At 47.7% G+C, this 20873-nt stretch overlaps 1 protein-coding gene and 1 long non-coding RNA gene across 10 annotated transcripts in view; one reads left to right on the top strand and one right to left on the bottom strand.

The window, feature by feature from the left end:
* The window catches only part of Eph (Eph receptor tyrosine kinase), a 785142-nt gene that overhangs the window by 636109 nt on the left and 128160 nt on the right, over positions 1-20873 (bottom strand). The gene's annotated exons all lie outside the window — the stretch shown is intronic.
* On the top strand, positions 17958-20055 carry LOC135900920 (uncharacterized). The gene is made up of 2 exons (XR_010563979.1): positions 17958-18281; positions 19863-20055. It is a non-coding gene; the product is annotated as an uncharacterized lncRNA (long non-coding RNA).

Raw genomic sequence — 20873 nt, 5'->3', positions numbered from 1 at the left:
GGATAAATAGCCATGGAAGCCAATTATCTTTGCCTACGCGGTACGCGCGGCACTTATTCTGTTAACCAACGCGTTGTTTGAGACCCGCACACGAGCATAGGAGAAAAAAAAAAAGTTTATACTTGCTTCGAGCGATAGCAATGAACTTCAAACCTGCAAATAAAAGCAAATACATTCATCGGGCGACCCGAGATGCCTGCAAAGGTGGAGCACACGTGACGTATACTTACGTACGCTCACCGTTCTGTCAGTTTTGTTAAGCGAAAATGATTTAGCCTTTATGTAGAGGCACGTGACAAAACAGGGGTGACATGGCTTGTCAGTGTGCAATTTGTTGTTTCGATCGTGCATACACAGAAAGAACTATCAGGGCAGTGCAATTTTATGGTAACCAGCCCTGCGATGTTTTTCCGTCTTGTCCTGTCTTTTCTCCTGGCGTTGTCTTTCTTCAACAGTAGAAGTAGCTAGACAGTTACATTGCGGTCAGAAATAAAATCAGTCCAAAAACGCGCTGCTCAGCTCATTCATTCCTCATGCACTTACAACATCAGCGCTACGCCACTAAAATTACAATCCGCCCTTCCAACACTCGATCTGCGTCGGCGGCTCGCTATAGCGTCTGTCCTTACCAAATCCTTTACAATGCTGCACGCTCCATCATGCATCTTATACTGCACTCGCATTGAGCTGATTGAGCGCAGTGAGGGACCCCATATATCGGACAACCCTGTTCCAGCAAGCTTCACGTGAACCAACTCGAACAACCACATTCTTAGCTTCCTTTTTCTCTCCGCATGGCGGCATACTGGAACGGCCTCCTTCCTAGTATTGTTGAGATCACCTGCCCATCCACATTTTTGCACCTGCAACTACATTGTGCGTGAATTTTTACTTTTTACTCAATCTCGTGATGTCGAATTCTTTATCCCTACCCCTTATATATATATATAGTACCCCCGAAGTCGGATGTGCTTAAGAAAGATACACTGGACTGAACTCAACCGAACTTCCTTTCCTTCATATGCAAAAATAAAACCATTTACCGCTACTGAATATGCTGCTTCAAGAGATGTACAGTTGTCCACACTTGTCTAGAGCACTCGAGCGCTGGGCTGTATAGAGCAAACAAAGCGTAACTACACAGCTGCTGCTGGGTTGAAGGCACCGGGCTGAATAGTGTGTTGGGTTGGTCGGGCGTTCTTGCGGCTTTTGCTGCTTACAGTCATTGTATCTCAAATTGGCCAGCAACGCATATATGTCGCAGCGCACCGCCTCAGTGTTCCGGTCAGAAGTGTGGACGACTGTACTATCAACTCGAACAAACGGGACCACTAGTCACAACTGTACACCAGGTCAATTTCATAATGCAGAATACATTCTCACAAACATATTGAAAAGAACAAGCGCTTGTAATTTTTGCAGTGTGGGGTTGTACGCTCCGCAAATTTGACGTTTGGCGCGTGCAAGTTAAAGATGCTCCGATTCGGCAGCCACCACATTCGTGTTTTCGCTAGCAGCTCTTCTTTCGGCCGTTAGGTGTGCCACTACGCAAAATCGACAAATCTAACGTAGACAGTGTTATATATTTAAGCCAAAACATAATTCACATCGTTTTTATCGTTTCTTTTAAATATTTAACAAATATAATATGTTTCTCTGTGCATTTGCGTGTGTGCACGCGTAAATGTAGTGGCGGCTAATCAGTCTTTACTACGGGATATTTTCAATTCAGCCAGCAGCTATTTCTCGTGTCAATTTGTTCATTTTTGTCTTTCCTCTCTAGTATGTTCTTGTCTGATGTGGCCAATATGTTGACAAACAATTCCCGAACAGGCTCTTCTGGAAGTTTCTTTTTCGAAGCTGGCAAGAATGCAAGATCACGGAAAACAACAACTTCTAGCCTTGAAATACATCATATCAGGTGAAAATGAATAGAAAGAAACCTAAGCAGCACGCAAGCGCCTCTCGGGCAACAAAAAAACGAAGAAGGTTCCCAATGTTTGCGGTGCACAACTCCTAGTTCATTAACTAAACGAATAATTGCGCTTTTTTTTTTCAAACAAATTTTCACTTCCTTTCCATGCTGTGACGTCAGCCTAAAACGGGCGCCGCGAGTTGCGGCTAAATGGGGAAACTTCACGCCAGGCCACAGCTTGTGACGTCAATCATTCAACTCGGCTCCAGCGTCAAAGCGCTTTAAAAAGCGGCGCGCTCGTAAGACGCTTGATAGATGGAGCTTTTGACGAGAACGTCGGAAGAAACGGAGCGCTAACTTTGAGCTTTATGCAAAAAAAAGAAGAAAAAAGGAAAAGAAGAAGTACGCGCAGAGTCGGAAGGAACTGAGGTGCATGAGGCAGGAACGAAGGTGAGTGCGGAAACTGGGAAGCCTTACTGAAGTGCGAGGCAGCGCTCGTAAGTCGCACACAATAAAGGCGCCAACTTGAAGGTTGCCTGTACTCGCGAGTAATTGGCAATATCGCTCACGTGCGTACGGAGAAAGCAGCGAGCGCGGTGCTTTAGGTCCTATCAACCGTGTCAACTTCAGCGGGTCAACGTAGTTCTGATTTACGAGCGTTAATTAAGCTTGAAGTCGCAGTGCCAGGACAAATACCCTTGTCGAAAAAAAAATATGAAACTTGAAACAAGTCGTTTCTCAAGGAAGAAAAAGCGTGCGTGGTGACGGGCGTGTAATAAATAAGCTCGAGAGACAGCAATTAAGGTGCACATTTGTGCCTCACAAGCATTGACGGCGAGCAAATAGCAAATGACAAAGTTGGCTTACATAAATACGCAAATTCTGTTTATTGTGCGACTTCTTTCTTCAGCGCTAGTTTGTTTCTTTGGTTCCTGGCGTGTTTATAGATCTTGGAAGGAGCAGCTGGTGCGGCATTAAAGCTGCCAACATTTCCTAAATTTCAGTTTATTTTAGAAAGCTGGCAACGTTCTGGCAGAATTCCGCCTTTCATGCAGGTTAGATTGTTAAACTAAAAGTTATCACTAAATAGTTTTTCGACCGCATGCTTTGCCAACGCCAGAAGTGTCAGAATGCATGGACGAGACGATGCAGTATATTCATATTATACGATGTGCAGTTGCTGTTCGCGCTTCGCGCGTTGAACAAACAAAATTAGCCATTGCCGTTGTATAAAATCAGTTTATTTCACCTAGCTGTACGACGTTCACTGGTCGCACTTCAGCAGGACCATAAAATCAAACAAAAGTTGATTTAAAATGGCGGCTGACCGTATAGGATATGATGCATCAAATGCATTAAGGGACAAAATTTTGGTACGTCTGATTAGTAATGCAGCGACTCGCCCAAGATAATACTCTGCTAAACTACATTTATTCTACAGTGGGCTCCTTATGCTATAGCGCTATTACTTATTTCATTGGATTTTCTTACTTCGCGTCACAATGCGTCAGAGAAAGTGCAATTTATTTTTTATGCAAACGGCGACAAACGAGCTGATTCTCTTGTAACATCATAAGTTCCTTTATTTTCCCTATGTACTGCTATAGTTGCTCCGAAGGCGTTGGAACTCATCGGTTCACTGCGTCGTCCCCTTTTATATGTACGTTTTATATCAATCGTTTCAAAGAACGGACAAGTTTTACCGTGCACTCCTCCTGTCTCCTCGTTTCCCCACACAACAGCGGTAACATACGCTGAAGCTCCACATTACCGTAATAGCGCTGGACGAACTGTGATAATTTAAACATCTAGAAAACTGGCGCTGGCGTCCGCTTGCTCAGTAATCTCTGTCTACCTTTCCCCTCCTCTTTCCTCCGCCCTTCTGTTGCACCACTGGACCGGCATTGTACATACACACGACTACATAGTTGTTTTCGCACTTTCGTCATGACGTGCTTCGCGATTAGGAATATAAATCCAACTAGGTACTAGCATCACGTCACGGCTCTGGGCTCTCGTGTCTGTTATACTGCATGTGTGAAGTTTTTATCAAAATCACTTGGGACAATAAAGACGGAACAAAGTAAAGAAAAAAAAACCATCTGCGTTGTCAAGCGGTGTTGTCGGAAAGTTATAAAGTCACCACAACTTTCGTAGAAGAAAAAAAGGGAAATAGGATTTCTTTTTTTTTTGCCAAGCACATGTGCGTGTACATGCTTCACGGCTTACACATAAGTGTGGGCGCCTTTGACAGCTTCTTTCAATTATGTTCAGTACAAGCCCATCAGGTTATGCCGCCGTATGACGTAGCTATTCTAGATCGAACGTTTTATTTGCTCGCATCCGCGCTCTTGCGTATGGTCCTCACCATTGCGTGCTGTCTTCTGTTGCGATATTTTTTTACTTCACGTTATCTGTAATATGGCCAAACACATAACTTCCGAGACTCCCTTAAATTAAAGAACACGTCAGTTTCCCTATGCTGAGCTTGCGTTCAGGGGTGGTCGACCTCCTTTGTAGCCTCACTTAAAGAGCCCGTCACGTCCCTGAGCTCCTCCCTCTAGCACGACACACAACGATGACATCACGCACAGTATACCTAAGTGTTTCCACGCACGCTCCACGGCGGTCTTCGGACTTAAGCGAGATTTCTTCCATCGCCTTAGCCGCCATCACCGTCGCCGCCTGCAGCGCGACAAAACGACCCGTGAGAGCCTTCGTGCGCACCCAACACAAACTCACGCGCGCGCGAGGAAGCGTATTCCGGGTAACGTGAGAATGAAAAATGCGTTCGCGACCGTCATGGTTGCTGCACCGTCACGCAGTTTGCTTTAGTATACGCGTACACCTAAATAGGTGGCTTTCGCGGAGCGCCAGCGGAATATTCTTTCCGCTCGCGTACGTGACTGCCGCCGCAGGATAAAGAGAAACGGCGCGAGGTGGTCGCGTAAACGAGAAGGGCGTCACGCGTCTCGCTTGCACCGGCTGCCTTGCACGCCGTGTCGTCCTCGTAGGCCGGCGGACGCTTCTGCGAGGCTAATTCGCTCGTCGTCCGCCACTCCCCCCGCTCACTGCGAGCACCGCGTGGCGCCCAGTCCCCGTGTTGGCGCAGGAGGGCGGGCGGGCGGCTACGTGTGTGTGTGCGTGTTCGTGTGTGTGTGTGTGTGCGTGCGTTGTCGCGCGCGCGATTACAGGGCGCCTCCGACAGCGTCTGAGTCGACGCCGCCCGTCGTATAAAACACACATTCAGAGTCACGCCGAAGGTATAGCGGGGGGGGGGGGGGCGAGGGGGGGGAGGGGGGGGCTGTTGCGGCACACGCGAGCACGGCCCACCAAATTACAAACGACGCCGCCCGGCAGCCGTCATGGACGAGGCACGAGCAACCTCGACGCTTAGGTATGTAGTTCAATGCAGCGAAGCAGATGCCCCGTAATAACCAGATCGGATGCAGAGATAAGACGACACGGTATCGCTCCGCGCTGCTCGTTCAAAAGAATGTAGAGGTTTCTCTCCTGTCTCTCCTGGTGTTCTACAGAAACAATTAGCCTTCACATTTGAGTTGCTGTTTATACGAAGCTTGAGAAGGTAAGGCCAACAATAGGCCTGGCATGTTGCTCGAACTGCCGGCGACGGAAGGGGAAATATCAAAATGACACACATGCCACACACAGCGAGCGAATTGAACTCAGGCATGGTTTGCTTAGGTTCATGCAAAAGCTCAAGCGTACGCCGAACAAATTTGCGTTTAACGCTGCTCTAGCATCGACTGTCCTGTTGAAACCACTTTGCTGCCATGCCGCGCTGAACCACCCTGGAAGTCCGTGCAGCTCTATGTACAACCTACGGCAGTGCTGCGTAGAATTACTCGGAACTCGATATGACGCAGGAACATCCGCTCCCTGCTTGCATCGTCGTGGGATCAAGCGAATTTTCCCTGCTTTCTGGTGCGCTGCCGAGTGTGGCGACCCATGGCGGACAGCGCAAACAAGGAAGCCAACAAGCGCAACGGTTGCACGTCTGCCCGAGGAAGAATCCACGGTATACACGGGGACCGGGCTCGCCACCCTGTATTTTTGCTGTCTCCAGGACAAAACCGGAATCGCTTGCGTTAACTACATATAGCCGAGCTGCTCTGCTGCTTGACGTAACAGGAGGGATGGACCTCATTTTGCTGGCGGGCCAGTTTTGGTGTTTTTTGCCGCTTTTTCCTTACATCGCCTACTCAGCCACAGCTCACTGGTGCAATAGGTTTGGTGCGATAGTCCGAAGGCGACGTTCTACTGCGGCAGCAGTTAAAACGCTCAAGTTGGATGTGCCCGTCAGCCTGTATTTTCCTTTAGCCTACAAAGCCTTCGTCGTTGTGCTGTCGTGTTCGTCGTCAGGCTACTTCCACATCGTCAGCCTGGCTCTGGACGCGGGGCAAAGAAAACAGAGCATTGCCGACCACAGCCGTTGGGATTCGAACTAGTGTCTCTGAGGCGATGTGCACGCAGCTAAGAACTGTACAAGCAATGAACGACATAGAAGCTGCGCTCCAATGATCGCCGTAGATGGCTAAAGAGACTGCCAAGCGGACAGCGGCCACCTCAAGTCTGGTTTTCATTCCGACGAAGCCCGCAAGAAAATTAACAATAACAAAGAACAAGAGAAGCACAGCTTTTGCGAAGACAGCGTTGAAGTAAAAAAAAAAAATGAATGTGGGCTACTTTTTATGTCCAATTGAGATAACGGCTGAGAAGAGTGCTTGGAAACTCGACGGTAAGGTCGCCGGAGCACGAGGAAGCGGGATTGTGCTAGCTTGTCTCTTTTGCGCTCCTAATGTAAGCGGCATAGCGTTATTCAAAGGCTCGATCACCCAAGTGTTCAAACAGAGATATAATATGTGCTTTCCTTAACTTTTTTCTGATGGCGCGAGGTAGTGTGAAGTCGCAGAAACGTCTTCCAGATGCGTTCCTTTATACTTCGGCTCGAAACTATCTTCTCAGCAACCAGCTTAGACTACTTGCAAGGTTGGACAGAAGTGTTACACATGCATTTTTTTATTTTGTATTTTCCGTTAGCTTTCACCTGTGTGATACACCCGAAACCTTTAAACATTATTTTATAAGCTGAAGAGATGCTATGTTATTTTGGGAGGTATACTTGGATAAACTCCTAAAAAGAAATAAAAAAGAAATATTTGATTTAAATCTTCATTTTGTGCGAAAACATGACTAGTTCTGATGATGTATGCCATTTGATATATGTCTTTACTTATAGAGATGCATAGCCGGAGAAGGAGTGCATGCATGTAGGAGCGAAGCGCCGAACCCATAAGTTGCAGTGCACAGCAACTTATTTGAAGGGAGGTTAAAACTGCACGAAAAAAAAGAAAAACGTGGACAACCAAAAGAAACACGCAACACACCACGAGGGCAGGTGTTTCCTTCGATTGTCCTCGTTTTTTCGCGCAGTTTTAACCTCCCTTCAAGTAAATATGAACCAACTAGCCCTCAAGAACGTCCTGCTAAACTTATATTAGTGAAATGACCGTTTAACTGAAGGATCTATATAAACAAACTGAATTTTATCCAGAATGGTACTTTATATATTGATAAGGCGTTTATCCTTACCGTGTTCTTGATGTTTTTTGAAGTTTATGAAGAAGCATGCATCAGGAATGAATACGAACTTGATGAGGCACCATGTATGTATGTGTCCGCGTTGCCGGGCAAGAGGGAGAGACTCACTAGTTCGTTTGTCTGTTTACGTTTTCACCAAGAGTAACATGTGACCCGAAATGACCTACCATAAAGAAAACAAGGGAATGTCCTATTGCGATGTTTTGGTGCTTCGCGGTTTTTGCGATGTTTTGCGCTCCGCACGGACCTTGTGAGTGGTGACGCCAGTGCATGAATTCCAGAGGACAGGGTAAGATAATATGGCAGGGAACGAGAACGACATCGTCAGTATCGCAAAAGTGTTCTTTAAAAGATGGCACGATGTCCGTGCTAAGAACGTGCTGCGCCACAGTCTGCAGATAGTCCACTGCTTGAGGCGTCGCTCAAGGCTGCTGACGTCTTATTTTTTTAAGACGACAACCTTAAGTGGCTCGTCGAGTGGAGTGGTACAAAATATCCTCATTGTCAAGTATGCCATGGCTGATAAGCAGGCTCATAAGCATTGGCTCACACCCCCGTTTCATTGAAATTACCCATACAACACACAAAACAGCATACGTTTCAATAAAAAACAAGTTCAAAGCAAGCAACCGAACCACCAAGAGCATTGCATACCCCCCCCCCCCCCCCCCCCCCTTGAAGTATACGCTACGGCCGAGGACACTCGCCAAGGGAGAAACGAGGTGAGAACGTGCGAAGTGGCGGAAGCAAGGCGTTCGAACACGAGTGCTGCTTTCCCTTGCTGAGTGGATGTAACGTAAAGTACAAGAGAAACGTCGTTGGCACGAGTCTGACCCCGCTATACGAGTACGCGATGCCGCAGCTAAGCGTCGAAAACGAGCCGGAGACGCCGAACAGCGAAAGCAGCAACGCGACGATGCGAGACGGCAAAGTAGAGACGACGACGACGCTCTCAGACAACGGCTTGCCACACGTGTACTTCACACTGCGGCTCGTTACGTCTCGCAAGAAGTCTGACCTCTCCGATAGTGTGGGTTAATGCATTATCATATGTGCAACAGGCTTTCGCCTTCACGTGTTGCGTCGTTATTGACCCTTTTCGCGGCCATCCCGTGGGCGCTGCCATTTTTGACCCCGTGGTGACGCATTCACCGCTTGCCTCAACTGCCTCCGTTGCCTCCAAGTTTACGATGGGTTTGTATGACGCCGGTGCGGCGTAGCAAACCTCTATTTCGGGAGATATCGTAGTCGACGACTGGCTAGACGAAGCGAAGCCACAGCTTCAAAGAACACTCGAAAACGCTTTCGGAGCTGATTAAGCTATGTCCAAACGGCGTGAGCAGCGTATATCGTGCTTGTTCTAAAAGCGGGGCCAAATATGTATTCCAAGATATTCAAACTTTCCGTTTATGAACCGAATCAGGATTAGTATGTTTTGCTCTTCATTCTTTATTTGGCAAATATTTTGAAGCAGCAGCTTTTCACATTACTGACTTCCTCGGTTTGGTCTCAATATGTTTATTTTCTGCCTAATCCCTTGCAGCGAACTCACTGCAATTTTCTTCTTTCCTTCCCTCCTCTCTCTCCCTGTTATCTTTGTTTTCCCCCTTTCCCATTCCCTCGGTGTAGGGTAGCCAACCGGACGTGATTCTGGTTAACCTCCCTGCCTTCTTCTTATCTCTTTCCCTCCTCCTAATCCCTCGCAGGTGTGCTCACGTCCGATAGATTCGTCCTTGCTATGCGCAAGGCTTGAAACGTAGCCGTCTTGTACATTCTAATACCTTGTAGCAAAGACGTGTCATAGCTAATAATTCGCTTACCCTTGTGGACCGTCACGGAACAGTTCGCTTCGACCATTCGTGCGCTATCGGTGTAGTCCGACATTTACTGAACGTATATGGGGCGCATATGTTCAAGTGTGCGCCCATTCACTCATTGAAACGCTGGTGTTAGAGTGGGCGTAAGTTTCCGTGCTATAGTTGGGGTAGATGTGTTGATACTATTCGCGAAACTTATTGACAGGAAGCGGCGCTATTCCCTTTGTCATTGTTTAACGAACGGTACTCACTCTTACCGACGTTCCGCAGCTGATGCACTTTTTTTTTTAAGGTTAGCTATACAACGCTGACGGATGAGAAAATTTCTGTATCCTTGAGGAGAGCGGTATATCGCTAAATGCCAGCAACACGTACGGACGGTTGCAGCAGCGGTCCGCGAACTTGGCCACACAGATTCATTCCATTCCTTAACATGTCAGTCACCATTTTTGCAGCCAAATGCTGCACACGTCTTCAATCTACATGATTCAATACAGCATGATTGAAGCACAGTGCGTTAGCGAAAACTCGGTTGCATTTCCGACAGCTGATCGCATAGAAGCAAGGTGGAAGCGCTAGTAGTTTCGTATTCGTGCGCTGTCGCTGAGCGCCGATAGCGCCATCTCGTTTCTCTAGAAAAAACTGCTGCGCGAAATGTGTACTGAAATACCGTGAGAATGTTTTGTCTGGAACGGCATCGGGTCAGCGAAGAGAGACCCTCCATTTGAGACGTTCACTTGTCGTGGTGTGAGCATAGATGTCTACTCAGCATCATGCCCGAACATATGTCCGGCACCGCGCTAATGAAATTGACGACCATGGCTGGCGGCCACCATGGCATGCAGCTCACCCAGCTCTACGACCCGTGTTGCCTTAAAACGCCGCTTGTACGTAACGCCCAAAATTAAGCACATATGCTGGTCAGTGTGCCCAGTGCGCAAAGTTGAGGACAGGTAAACTTTAGTGCCTGTCTGACCGTGAAAACAAGACTGACCTCGCGATCAGTCTTGTTGGCGTGCAAAGATAGATCCTGCTTGAGCCGACTCGACATCCAGGTACTTGTAGTGATGTACAATTTGTGCAGCATATTTTTTATCCAGCTGTAACGTCATGATGACATAATTGTGTCATTGACAGTGTGGGCTCTGGTATGATATTTGCTTGTAATCTCAACTTCATGCTACGATCACTCTCCGGTTTCTTTTATGCTCTGCAGTATAGACCTCTCATTAGAGACCACTCATGCTTGTCTCAGATCATGTGCTATAGCTATACGTTATGCATTACATGTGTACATTTGCAACTTTGTGTCGTGTTCTCAGTATGCAGCGAGGATTTCTTTTTTTTTTTCGTGACAATAGGTGCAGGTTTGGCTGGAATTGGCGAATTCAGCGTAATTCCACAGTTCCAATGTAGCACGACTAAAAAGTAGTCGTATTTTCTGCGATTACTTCAAGACTAACACCATACTAAAAGAAAAAAAAAAAACACTATCTCCTATACCATTACCTCGCGAGTACAACGTGCTGAGGCACGGACAGTTACCGTCCGGAGCAAATACCTTAATAAATTGTGCGGGCTCATGCCTTCGTAAATTAACTCTAGACATGCAAAGAAATGTTATTTTTAATATCCCGAACTTCTTTTTCTGTTTGAATTATCGAGCGTCCGAAAAAGAAAAAAAAAATGGCGAGAAAGGAAAGCATGACGTGATGTTATTTACACAGGCACACTGACTCTCGCACGATAACAGTGCAACCGGGCAACAAATTTCCACAGTGCCGCTGCTTCCCAGCTCGGGAGTAATCAATTATCGGCGTCCTCTGTGAGCGATCGCCGCATTCCTGCACCCCCCCAGAGCCCAGCTGTGAGCGCAATTTCTACTTCCCTTCCCAGATGGCGGGATAGGCGCCATCGTCCGCCTTCCGGTGCCCAAAAGTTATCGTCAGCAATCTGCAACAGGAGGACCCCCTCCTAGGCCTCGCCCAACGCATGAAACGCATGACTGACTGTGCGCACTCGCCCTGCATTTCTCTACGCTCACCGCACGCGCCCTCCTGCCCCTCGTGCAAACAACACAGTTTCCGTCTTTGCAGCGAAACAGCGCCGTCGATGGAAACACGATCACTTACGCGCCGGCAGCGGGGGGCGCACGCCATGCTGGCCTGCGTCAAAAGTAATAGTTGCGAACAAAGTGACCGACTCACGGAACGAATGGTTGCGGAGCTAATGCTCTGTTCTCTCTCACTTGCAACGTAACACAAGGAAGAGAGAGAGAGAGAAAAGAAAATCAACAACGCGAACGAGCGAAATTCCGCGATAGCACAAATGGAGGATAAACGAGCATGATCCACGTATAAGTGCGCTCGGAGATAGCGGATGTCAGGAAGTGGAGGCGTGTTCGCACATACGCGGCGCTTTTGTGACGACGCGGTGATTAGCCGTAATGGCGACGATCGCCCGCGTGCGCCCCAGCGGCCGCGCGCACAGCGTTGGGCGGCGGCAAATGCGTTTCTCCCGCGACTATACGCACGCGCCTGCCTTGTGACGTGCGTCGTGTAGGCGCCACCGCAGGTAAAGATAGCCAGGAGGAGGGTGTAGTGGGAGTGTGGGGGGTTGGGGAGGAAGGAAGGGGGAGATGGAAGGACGAGGGCGGACGTTGCAACGCAGGCCGCTTGCGTGGGTGTATTGGGCGGCGCCGCGCTCGCGAGTTGGTCGAGTTAGGAGCCGAAGCGAAGCATGCAACACACGCGTGCGGGCGACGTATACGGCTCAGTCTGGCCGAGTGTGGAAACACCCACCGAATTGTGGTCTCGCCGCCCCCGTGCTTAGGCTTCGCAGACAGGCGGCAAACGAGCCGTACATGCGAGTGCGTGCAAGACCAAAGGGCAGAGGGGGCAAGGGGGGGGGGGGGAAGAGCGCCTATAGTGATGACAGCATTCTTAGCGCAAGGCGCGCCCCCTGACCGGGAACGACTTAACGACACTGTGATCACGTCCGTTCCTGCATCCCTGTGTGTCTGAGAGAGAGTATGAGAGAGGGAGAGAGTTATATCCTGCTTGAATGCGTATGGATCCTGAAAAAAAAAAATGGCGTCTGTGAAAAATTATTATGCAGCTCCAACGCACGTCTCAGAATCTCTGTGAAGTACAGCTTTAATGAAGTGGTTAATATACGAAAATATGCAACGCGTAATCTCATACAGTGTCCAAGTTTATGCACTACACTGCTCACAAGCGATGCCGATATGCAAACACCAGTTTAGGTGGATGCTCAGTATGTGACGGCACGTCGTCGCAGCGATGTTCGCGACGGCGATGCGTCATGCTTGTCAAAAAGGACGCCGAGGAGTGGAGCGCGCACGGAGAAGTACGACACACGTCTAAATACATTTAAGGATTCTATATCCCTTCTTTCACAATGGCTGTTGTTTAGTGAAATGGCCCAACCCACTTTGGGGAAACGGTCGTGATTCGGGCCGAGGTACGAACAGGAAGTTTGTCTTTAATAATTTGTTAATTGTCTGGGTTACTTGCTGGATTCACCTCTATAGTTCACCTCTATACATAGTCAAGAACCGACCAAGCCTGAGGAAACCATTGGCAAAACGCTGCGGCATACCAATTCGTGGTAAGAACAATGATGGCAGAAACAGTAATCAGAAACCACCACTTACGTTGTAGCTGATCTTCAGCTCCATCAGCCGCCTGAACTCTAAGGCATGTGTCATAAAGCTATCCGCGAATTGTGGAGCAGTCTTGTCGGCCTTGCCATTCGACTGGGGAGGCGTCCTTCCTCGTGGCTTTTCTTATTATCCTCACTCCTCCCCGCTGCAGCGGCGTTGTCATCCAGGTGTCCTCACAGTGAGAGACAGTTATGGAGCTGCACTTCTCTATTCAATTTGCTTCCTTAAAAGTCACAAACTTCTACTACATTGTGGAGCAGCTTACAACCATTCAAAGAAACCGCATTCTAGAATCCATTGCAAGGAGGCTCTTTCGACGGTACGTTTTTATAGAAAAGACGATTGCGTCTGTTGTGTTACACGGGTCACAGTGTACCTGTACGATGGGTCTTGCAGCCCTATCCCGAGCCGGCGGCATACACTACACAGTGCACCGTAAGATAACCAGAATCGCTATTTCTGAATCCGGCAACTGTTCACGGCAATGTGTTCCACATTCTTTCACGCATTGCAGCTATAGTATCCGAGCTGCTGGTAAAGATGGTTCAGAGTTATAAGCAAGCACAACACTAACTGGGACTAAAAACAGCCAGACCACCCGAACGCTTCCGGTCTCCTCTCGTAACATCCTTTTTCCTCTTTTTAAATGTTGTTGCCTCGTGTGCCGTAATTTCACGCCTACATGCGCAGCCGGATGCGTTGTGACATCAAACATTACGCTTCTTCAAGTTAGTTGGGTCTTATCCCATACACACGTTTAAGCGTCTACGTAGCCGTTCTCCAGATATCGCGTTTCAGGCAAGTGTTTTGTAGTAAGCTCACCCATACTGCTAACTTTTGATAGCGTCGTTGCCTCTCTCCTAATGTTTCTTCTTGCGTTAATTATGAAAAATAAATGCATGACAGAAGTTAAGGACGCAGGTCTCTAACGACGTCTTGCCTCGTACGCCTATACTGCAAATGCCGAAAAATGAGAATGTTGGTCTCTTTAGAGTCGGCTATCTCAACATACCAAGTGCACTACTGATCAAATAGTACCAGATATACAAGTAAGCGCAACGGGCAGACTATAGTGCACGTACTACACACGTCTAAATTTATTTTGATTATGTTTTGTTTACGCGGGTTGCTGCGAAGACAGTGGGCGTACCCCCACTACTCCACTCTCTGCTTTGCAGCAAGAAAACAAAGAAATAACGGTGAAATAAATAAATTACGATATGATATGCAAAAATTGTAGTCCACCCGACAGTAGAACGAAGGTAGAAAGGGAACCCCTACGGGTTTCTCAGAAAGAAAGCGCTGCAGTTGAGGAAATATTCCTCCTGCTCCCGGTCCGACTGTAGCTTCATGATTCAATGGAGTGGATGACAGTTTTTACTTCTCATGGACTTTCCTCCACCGTGAAGTTTTCCGCGGAACTGATTTACTAAATGATAAGACGCCAATGAAACTGATAACGATAACGCCACAATGAAGGGCTCACTAGACATCTCTTCGTGCCGTTAACCGAATTGTATATATCATTCTTATAGTCATCACCCATTGGTGCGGAGTCCTCCGCTTTCTAAATCCACGGTAGGTCCAAACGCAGCTCAGTCCAGGTACTGTCCACAGTAAAGACCACAAGTGCGTCACTTGTTACATAACCGTAAAGTAATTCATATCATAAACGCTGATATAACTATGTGTTCACTAAAAAGTCTTAAGAATTTATGTTCCTCTTTTGGTCTCTAGCCGTTGCTTGATTTTCACAGACCTCATTATACCGAAGTCTTGATAAAAAATATGTCGCGTTTTTACCTTGAACCTGACCTCACTTGTAGTAGATTCACACATTTAAGCTAATCCGTTACATTGTGTATCGCCAGTGTATTCTTACTTTGGGCTGTTCTACTTGGTTAGCACCACTGCTCTCTCAAATATTGCTTACTGGGTGGGTCAGACATGCGTGAAGGGAAGGGGAGAAAAAAACTCCAAAAAATGACCAGTGATGTCATGATGTCACATTCACAAAGCTTTTAGTTCTTAACATATCTGTGCCTTTGACCTGACGCCTTCGCTAATACTTGCCAACATCACGATTGCGTTTTGGATCTGCCACGTATACGAACAGTTTTGGCGTAAGACAATTTTTTGTTAATACAGGCTAGCTTCCTATCGATGTTTCCCCGTCACTAGAAAACACATTGCTGAATACTCCACATGTTCAAATTCCGCTTCAGAAATCTGCAGCTACCCGCCGTGGTTGCTCAGTGGCTATCGTACTGGGCTGCTGAGCACGAGGTCGTGGGATCACATCCCGGCCACGGCAGCCGCATTTCGATGGGGACGAAATGCGAAAACACCCGTGTGCTTAGATTTAGGTGCACGTTAAAGAACCCCAGGTGGTCAAAATCTCCGGAGTCCTCCACTACAGCGTGCCTCATAATCAGCAAGTGGTTTTGGTACGTAAAACCCCATATTTCTTTAAAGTCTGCAGCTAATGCAGGCGGCCTCCTCCACAAAGGGAATCTCCGCAGGATAATTCGTCATCGTCATTGTCTTCGTTCTCGTCATCGTCATCTTCATCATCACAATAATCATCGGCCTACTTTTCTGTCTACTGCAGGACGAAGGGCTTGCCCTTGTCTTGCGCTAGTTGATTCGAACTTGCACCTGCAAATTTCCTAATTTCATCACCCCCACCTAATTTTTTAGCGTCATCATCTGCGCTTCTCTTCCCTTGGCACCCAATATGTAATTGTAATGGTCCACTGGTTATCTGCGCTATGCATTGCACGGCCTGTCTAGCTCGATTTTTTTTTTCTTTTAATGTCAGCTAGAATATCGGCTATCCCCGTTTGCTCTCTGATCGACACCGCTCTCTTTCTCTCGCTTTACGTTACGCCTAACATTTTTCGTTCCATCGCTGTTTGTGCGGTTGTTAACTTGTCCTCGAGCTTGTATTCTAACTGCCAAGTTTCTGCCCCATATGTTAGCACAGGTAGAGTGCAATGATTGTGCACTTTTATTTTCAACGACTGTGGTAAGCTCCAAGTCAGAATTTGGTAATGTCTGCCGTGTGCACCCCAACCCATTTTTATTCTTCCGTAGATTTCCTTCTTATAATCAGAGTACCCTGTGAGTAATTGACCTAGATAAACGTGCTTCTTTACAGACTTTAGAGCCTGACTGGCGATCATTAATTCTTTTTTCCTTGCCAGGCTATTCAACATTACCTTTGTCTTCTGCATATTAATCTTCGACCCCACTCTTACACTTTCTCTGTTAAGGACCTCAATAATTTGATGCAATTCGCCCCCAGCGTTGCTGGACAGGACAATGTCATCTGAAAACCTAAGGTTGTTGAGGTATTTACCGTTAATTCTCACTCCTAAGCCTTCCCATTCTGATAGCTTGAACTTCTTCCAAGAAGGCAGTGAATAGAATTGGAGGGATTGTGGCAATTTGCTTGACCCCTTTCTTCATAGGTATTTATCTACTTTTCTTGTGGAGAAGCAAGACGGCTGTGGAATATTTGTAGATATTTCCCAAGATGTTCACGTATTCGTCCTGTACTCCTTGATTACGCAATGCCTCCATGGCTGAATGCCGGTATCAGTACAGAATCAAATGCCTTTTCATAACCTATGAAAGGTTGTTTGTACTCCGCAGATTTCTTAATTACCTGGTTGATTGCGTGGACGTGATCCATTGTAGAATATTCCTTCATGAAGCCAGTCTGTTTTCTTGGTCCATTGCAGTCAAGTGTTGCTCTGATTCTATTGGAAATGATCTTGGTGAATATTTTATACAATACTGAAAGCAAGCTAATGTGCCTATAATTTTTCAATTCTTTAATGTCTCCATTTTCATGGATTACTATGATGTTGGCATTCTTCTAACTGTCCGGTATTCTTGAAGTATTGCAGGCAATGCATATAGAGAGAGGGTCGCAAGGTTTTCAAGTATAATATCCCGTTCATAATTGAATAAATCGACTGTTATTCCATCTTCTCCTGCTGCTTTTCCCTAGACATGTCTTGCAGAATTTGTATTTAGTCATAAACTGACAGTGATAACGGCGCAAGCTGGTAGCTTCTGTAACTAATATGACGCCCTCGGTCACCCCACGCTTTCTTTTCTATATTTTTCATTTCTGTAGGCGTGATGGCTGAAAAAGGACCTAATGCAAAAAGTGTTTCGTTCAAAAGTGTCTTTTTTACCCGTCGTCTTGTGCTCACAAAAACAGACGCCAGTGAATCGTGATATTGGAAACATTCTAAGCGAAGGGGGTGGGCCAATAGCAATTAGCCCTTGCGAAAGGAAAGCTTCGTGAATTCGGTCTCCCGTAGTCACAAGAAGTTTCTGCGTTAGCATTGTTCGTAAAAATTAAAATGCCAGACGTTCATGATGTTCGACATATTACTGGTTAAGGTGGCCGGCCAATGAGAACGAACACATATACGAGAGAAAAGCTTCGCCAATTCGACCCGTCGATGTCAGATATTCACGACATTTGTCGTGCCACGAAGTGGCGAAGGCACTTGCGAAAGAAAAGCAGCGTGAAATTCGGCCCCAGATTGCAAGAGAGATGGAGATGCAGGGCCAGCCCAAAGTTTGTTCTGCAGCGGCGCGGCCATATAAGATCGGATCGGATGCTCTTTGTCTCTCGCATCACGTAGTCATCCCCCGCATTACCCGAACAACCGGATCCGTCGGGAGGAGAACGCCGAGCGCTATAGAGCAGCAGCAAACACGAATCAATGCGCGACGAAGGGCGTACGTTGTATGTACCGTACCATACGTGCGGCAGCATTACCTGACGGAGAAGCCGGAAATGAGAACAAAGCGGCCGCTCGCCCGGCTCTATATATATGTGTGTGTGTAGTCGATCCGTTCGGCCGTCGTGCGGCCACGTGCGGTATGCGGTATACGTCCTTTGTGGCCGGCCAACCTCCGGCCGTTGAGCGATGGTTCGGGCCAACCGGCCGGACCCCGCACTCCTCTGCTTCGGCTGTGACGTGCAGCTCCGTCTGCGCGAGTTTTTAATACGAGTTTAGCGCGGTCAGCAGCGAGCGAATGCCCGTGTAAGCTGCGCGCGCGAGACTGCACGGGTCGACGCGAGGACTGGAATGCGGGCAAGGAATGGCGCGGGTGTGCGTTGCCGACTGTAGTCTAAAGAGAACGTTCGTGCAGCGCATGAGCTAGGAACGAATCGCGGCGACTGAATCATTCCGGCCAGCTCTTTGATATTATGGTAGAGTACTGGCGGCTATAGCTGACCCAACGTAAATTCTCAAAAGTATTGAATCTGGCTACTATTTCTCCTTGAATAAACCAATAGCACTATCCATATTGCAATTACTCATTGCATTCTACAGCATACGCTATGTGCCGCCCTAGCGTACGCCAATGTTCACGTCGTTCGAGCAAACATATTGCATCGCTTAAGAGAGAGTGCGTTTAAGATATTTGCTGGAAAGCGGTGCTGCCTGCCACTTACATCTTGTAAATGGATACCTTTCTCCTTACGTGTTGACATTATAGATTTTTCCATTTTTTTTTCTATTGAGAAGGTCGGTCACTTGAGGAGAGATGGACCTCAAAAGTAGTCTGTACAGGATTGACGATTTTGCTCGCTCTTTAAACCACATTACCTTTGCGAAATTTATCCTGCAGCGTGCGACCGACACTTTGGATGACTGTTTTGTGTGCATTGGTGAAAACCTTCCGTGGGATTGTGCCTCGGTGCATAGTGGGAACGTTGTTCTGTGTGCACGACTGTCCATGATAAAGTGGTGTGCATAGTGTCAACAAGTTCTGTGTGGCTGTCCTCAATAAAGTGAACAGAGAACATCGCTCGCGACTGCGTTCGCTCACGTTGATGACAGACCGCTGTTAGAACAGGTCATTTCGGAGAACCCACTTCGCAATCTGTCGCAGCAGAAGGTGACGAAGGCGTTCCCGCAATCCTTAAGGATGGTAGACATGTGCAAACGGGTTTTAGCGACAATCCATGGTAATTTTGATCATCTGCTGTGATTGTGTGCAGTGCCCGTAAACGCATACGATCGTGTACCTGTGCTCTCTTAATCTCTCTTTCTCTCTATTTACTTATCTTTCAACCTCTGCTGCCCTACTGTCCAAGGTAGGGTAGCAAACCGGATTTTACGTTTCGGTTGGCAGCCTTGCCTTTCTGTATGTTCTTGTCTCTCTCTCTTAGTGCATTGATTTCAACCAGAGCCGAAGGGTCGGTGTCATCGTAGCTATTTCCTGTCTTTTTGCACACTCTGGCACGCACGTACGAGGCGGAATTTGCCAGATTTAGATGCGAAAACGCAAACCGGTCCCATTGACGCCTAAGAACATTATAAAAGGAAGTATGGATAAAAAGAAGACATGGATGAAAGAGAAGGATTGAATGAATCATAAAAACAATAATAAAAGAGAATAATAAATCAGTTGCCGTCGTTATCTACTTGCTATTCTTCGACTTCTTCTTCTTCTTCTTTTTTTTTTTTTGCCCACCGTAGCAGTTCTGTTCCTCTTGGATGTCGGTTGCGTTCATTTCGTCGTATTGGGCCATGAGAAAGCAGCCGTTATCTTTTTCGCGCACGGTTCTTGATAGCGACCGATGTAACAATTCGCAGGTCGCGCTGTCACTACCGCGTTATATCACGCAGAAATGGTCACTGTTTGATCATTGCAGCATGCCTCTAGCTGGGCTAGTGGTCGAGAAAATGACTCGAAACTGCGAAGAGTGCGGTCGCGAATCTCTCACTCTGCCCTGTGTTCTTTTTGTCTCGGTACATTTAATTAATTTTCCCCTTCCTTTTAGAGCTGCATCTGAAGAGCATGCAGTGGGAGGGCCTCCTGACCAGTGCTGACCCGGAGGACCAGCGACGACTGGTGGACCGAGCAAGGCGGACAGCCGAGGGCCATGACATCCGGAACTAAGGAAGCCACCCACATGAGAGCGACATACACAAGGACGCCGTCGTATCGTTTAATAAAGTTTGTTTCAACGTCTCCTTTGTCCCAACTCCTCTTTAGGCAGCCGTTCCGACCATTTTCACTGTTACTACGGAAATTTTTTACCTAGAAGCCAAATAAAAACAGATATATTCTATGTGCTGCACTAGGGCAATTCGCGGAGAGGACGACAGAGAAGGGAACATATACATCCACACAAATTAGCCTCGCGTCGTATATATGCATGAAATGAGCGCATTGCTCTGAATTGGATAAAACGAAAATAAAATGTACGCCATCGGCACATCCTAAGTGTCAGGAAAGCCGAGTGGTAGATCCGCGCAACGCGACGTCACAGCGTCGGCGGCGGAGGCGAAGACGACACGTGCAGAAATATCGGACGCGTCCCTCCCCCACCATCGCCTGCGCCTAGTGCGCATTAAAACTTCGCCGAAAGAACCGAGTATAAGAGAACCGGAGAGCAGTCTGAGGAAGGAATGAAACGCACACTTCCCTTCCGTCTCGCGGGCTGATCGAGCTTTCATGAACTGCTGGCGCCCGCGATTCGGGCGCGATATGGTCCAGAACGCACGCACAGACTCCCACGCGAAGGCGGCGGTCGGCTTCGGAAGCGCAGACTTTGACAAGTGCGCTCCGAATCGGTTAATTAAGAGGAGTCCGCCGAGCGAGACGGCACCATATTGGCCCGGCAGCTGCCGCCATCCGGACTGGATGGGGGCTATGTGCGAGCGAACAAAAGCGCTCGCCAGGCTTCGGCTCGGTCGCGCCCGCCAGCGAGCCAGACTCAATGCCGGACGTTCGCTATTTAGCCGCGCTCGATAGTTACGCAGACGACGTCGGGCAAACTGCGCGCGGC

Source organism: Dermacentor albipictus, chromosome 2, assembly GCF_038994185.2.
Source record: "Dermacentor albipictus isolate Rhodes 1998 colony chromosome 2, USDA_Dalb.pri_finalv2, whole genome shotgun sequence".
Lineage (NCBI taxonomy): Eukaryota > Metazoa > Arthropoda > Arachnida > Ixodida > Ixodidae > Dermacentor > Dermacentor albipictus.
This window is presented reverse-complemented; position numbering and strand designations above follow the sequence as displayed.